This window comes from Anolis sagrei, chromosome 1 (genome assembly GCF_037176765.1).
Source record: "Anolis sagrei isolate rAnoSag1 chromosome 1, rAnoSag1.mat, whole genome shotgun sequence".
NCBI classification, from domain to species: domain Eukaryota; kingdom Metazoa; phylum Chordata; class Lepidosauria; order Squamata; family Dactyloidae; genus Anolis; species Anolis sagrei.
Genome location: NC_090021.1, coordinates 18593842 through 18598414, shown reverse-complemented (window position 1 = coordinate 18598414; position 4573 = coordinate 18593842).

Sequence of the window (4573 nt, the reverse complement as noted above, 5' to 3'; positions counted from 1 at the left end):
CTAGATCCTTTTTCACATGTGTTGCTTTCAAACCAGGTGTTATCCATTTCATATTGGTGCATTTGATATTTCCTGCGTAGATGTTGTACATTTCATGTATCCCTTTGTTAGTCTTTGTCTGGCTCTTCAATCTACAAATTCATTTTTAATTCTGTTCCTGTTCTCGGTGTTTCCTGCAAATCAACCATGTGTGAATTTTACACTGAATATGTCCCGAATTTCAAATAGGCTTCAAAAACTGTTTGACTTTTGAAGACTTTATTGCAGCATGAAGAAAATAACTAAAATTGATCTATGCTTCCATTGAGAAGAAAATTAGTGGAGGATTATATTCCCGAACATGAGAAACTATGGCCATGGGATCCATCAATAATTGCATTACTGAAAAGATTTGTAGTCCTGGTGGCTCTTCCATTTGTCTGTTCAAATATTTTGCTCTGCATAGGGTATTTTAGCATATATAAATTAAGCCTCCCTTATCTAATATTCCATAATATGCAATTCCAGATATACACCTTAATGGTGTTAGAAAATGTTGACCATTGGCAGCTACCTATCCACAAAAGCAAACACTGACACTGATACAACACCACCTGAGCTCTATGAGTGCACCATTCTTTGGAATGAAGTAGAGAGTGGGTTGTTGTAGATTTTTCAGACTATATGGTTGTTGCATGTTTTTCAGGCTATATGGCCATGTTCTAGAAGCATTCTCTCCTGTCTCTGAGGACACCTGCCATAGATACAGGTGAAACGTCAGGAGAGAATGCTTCTAGAACATGGCCATATCGCCTGAAAAACATGCAACAACCCAGTGATTCCAGCCATGAAAGCCTTTGACAATACATTGAACATCTCTAGTAGAGAGTGTTTAAGGATCGGGACATCCATAGGGATACCAAGGTTGCTTGTTTATAAAGCTATTGTCCTCCCAACCCTGTTATATGCCTGCAAAACATGGACTGTCAACAGATGTCACATTCAACTCCTAGAATGATTCCATCAACGTTGCCTCCGAAAAATCCTTCAGATTTCTTGGGAAGAGAGGCAGGCAAACATCAGCATGCTGGAAAAAGCAAAGACCACCATCACTGAAATAATGCTCCTATGCTATCGACTCCACTGGAGCGGCCACATTGTCCAAATGTCCAATCATTCTCACTCAAAGCAGTTACTATACTCCCGACTCAAGAATGGAAAATAGAATATTGGTGGACAAGAACAGAGTTTTAAAGATGGGATTAAATCTAACCTTAAAAACTGTGGCATAGACAACAAGAACTGGGAAGTCCTGGCTCTTGAGTGCTCTAACTGGAGGTCAGCTGTGACCAGCAGCGCTACAGGATTTGAAGAGGTACAAATAGAAGGTGAAAGGGACAAATGTGCCAAGAGGAATACGCATCAAACAAACCCTGACAGGGACTGCCTTCCACCTGGAAACTGATACCCTTCCTGTAGAAGAACATGCGAGTTAAGAATAGGGCTGCACAGTCACATACATATCCACTGCCAAGACACTAACACATGGAAGGCCATCATATTTGGACAATGAGAGATCACCTATGTAATGTGAAACCTTCCAAAACCCAAAACCTTCTTCCACCAGTCCCTTACTTTTGCTGCATTAGTGCTCTTCCCAAGAAATCTGAAGGATAGCCATGGGCAGCTGGCAGGTTCCATAAAGAGGGAGGAAAAGCTGGAGGGAGGCCCCTTCTATACTGCTCTATATCCCACGATCTGATCCAAAATTAGGTAAAGGGTAAAGGTTTTCCCCTAACATTAAGTCCAGTTGTGTCTGACACTAGGGGTTTGTGCTCATCTCCGTTTCTAAGCCGGTGTTGTCCGTAGACACCTCCAAGGGCACGTGGCCAGCATAACTGCATGGAGCACACTTTCCTTCCTGCCAGAGTGGTACCTATTGATCTACTCACATTTGAATGTTTTCAAACTGCTAGGTTGGCAGAAGCTGGGGCTAACAGTGGGAGCTCACGCCACTCCCAGGATTCGAACCTGTGACCTTTCAATCAGAAAGTTCAGTAGCTCAGCTGCTTAACCCACTCTCCCACTGGGGGCTCCAGGACTATCCACTTTAAATTGGATTATATAAGTCTCCACTGTCAGATAATCCGTGATCAGTCCTAGGATATAGGGCAGTATGGAAGGGGCCGGAGAAATACACGTAAATGCAAAATAGTGGGAGATATTGATTTGTGCTGGGCCCTACACTCAGATTCCTTGCCATTTCACAGATCTTCAGTGTCTCTACAGCTTTGTGTCTCAAAATGCAAAATAGCGAACAAAGGAGATATGAGGCACTTCAAAACTTACAGCAACACCACTGACTTTGTGTTATCTTTGAAGAAGGAAAAACTGTGGGAAGACTTTGTACAACATAATAGCTGTTGTCAGCCTTTGATTTTAACAGAACTGTGGGTTTACTACACAATGCAGCAAAAAAATTGCAAGTTCCATGGAAAATTTGACACAGGCAAGGGTTGAGTCACTCATGCATATACATTAACCAATGCATCATCATCATCATTACTCAGTTTTTCATTACATACCAATAAATATGTGAACACGCTCTACTGAAAAATATTCACAGGGACATTTCAATTTTTATCTAGTAACTTGTTAAAACTAAGGCTCTCTAATAAGGCTCAAATTCCCTATGAAGTTAGAGCATCATATGCCTGCATCTACATTCAGTATTTATGAGCAAGCAGATAATCACCAGGTAATATATATATTAAGGCCATTAACAAACAGAACTAAAACATTAAATGAGAAAACATTTTCGGCTTCTGGCTTCTTCAGTTGTTAAAACTAAAATTGCATTCAAGATGGCAGTTTAGAGCTTTTAGTTTTCATCATATTTCAGGGGAAAATAGTCGTATTCTCTAGATTGAGGCCATGCAGCATTAGGGTCTTGTTGGTATCATAAGTCTATAGACCCAGAAAATCTCAATTTTGACCTGTGGGGTCCCGCAAGGATCTATTTGTCCCCCGTGCTATTTAACATCTACATGAAACCGCTAGGAGAGGTCATCTGGAGTTTTGGAGTACGGTGCCACCTCTATGCAGACGACACCCAATTCGACTACTCTTTTCCACCTGAATCCAAGGAAGCCCCTTGGATACTGGACCAGTGCCTGGCTGCTGTGTTGATCTGGATGAGGACAAACAAGCTGAAGATTAATCCTGTCAAGACAGAGGTCCTCCAGGTCAGTCACTTCCCTGACTGGGGTATTGGGTGGCAACCTGTGTTGGATGGGGTAGCACTCCCCCTGAAGTCACAGGTCCACAGCTTGGGGGCCCTCTTGGACTCAGCGCTGACGCTTGATGCACAGGTGTTGGCGGTGGCCTTCGCACAAGTAAAACTTGTGTACCAACTGCAACCATACCTCGTGAAGTCAGACTTGACCATGGTGGTCCATGCCTTAGTGGGGCCACCCTTGAAGACGGCCCGGAAACTACAACTTGTCTAAGGTTCAGCGGCCAGATTAATAATGGGATGAATTACAGGGAGTGGTCAACCCCCCTCTTTAAGTAGCCCCATTGGCTGCCATTTATTTTCTGGTCCCAATTCAAGGTACAGGTCATCACCTATAAAGCACATAACGGTTTGGGACCTGTCTACCTTCATGACCATATTTCCCTCCATGAACCTGCCCAATCTCTCCGATCCCCAGAGGAGACTCTTCTTTCACCCCTACCGTTATCTCAGGCCCACCTTGTGGCTACAAGGGGGAGAGCCTTTTCCTCAGTGGCCCCCCAACTATGGAATACATTGCCAGGTGAGATTTGGCAATCTCTCACATTAGAAAGTTTTAAGAAGAATCTCAAAAATTGGCTCTTCCACTGCACTTATGAAAATTAACCATGTAATCTCTAATTGCTATTAACCCTCAACATTGGTGTTTAGTGCATACCTCCCCCCTCCCCATCTTGGAAGAGTTTCTCCCTCACAAATAATCTGCTCCATTGCTACTTCACCCCGTGTTTTTAGCCTTAGTATTTTATTCTGTACATGCAGCCTGCTCACTGTTTTGTGTTACCAATGATTTTATTGTAATTTTATACTGTTTGCTGTATTCTTATGGTTTATGTTTTATGTAATTTATTATGCTGTTGTTTGTGTTTTGATTTCATTTATTGTATTGTGTTGTTGGGCTTGGCCTGATGTAAGCCGCCCCGAGTCCCCATTGGGGAGATGGTGGCAGGGTACAAATAAAGTTGGAAAAACAACAGGAAAAACTCAGCTGTTATCAGGACCTCAAAATTGAACTGCAAAAGCTCTGGCATAAACCGGTACAGGTGGTCCCAGTGTGTATCGGCTCACTGGGTGCCATACCAAAAGATCTCAGCCTGCATTTGGAAACAATAAACATTGACAAAATCATGATCTGTCAACTGCAACTTTATTTTTATACCCCGCCACCATCTCCCCAAGGGAACTCAGGGCAGCTTACATGGGGACAAGCCGAAATCACAATAAAAACAACAGCATTAAAATCAATAAATATCAAATTTAATATAACACAATAACAGCATCATAAAAACAGTAATATGG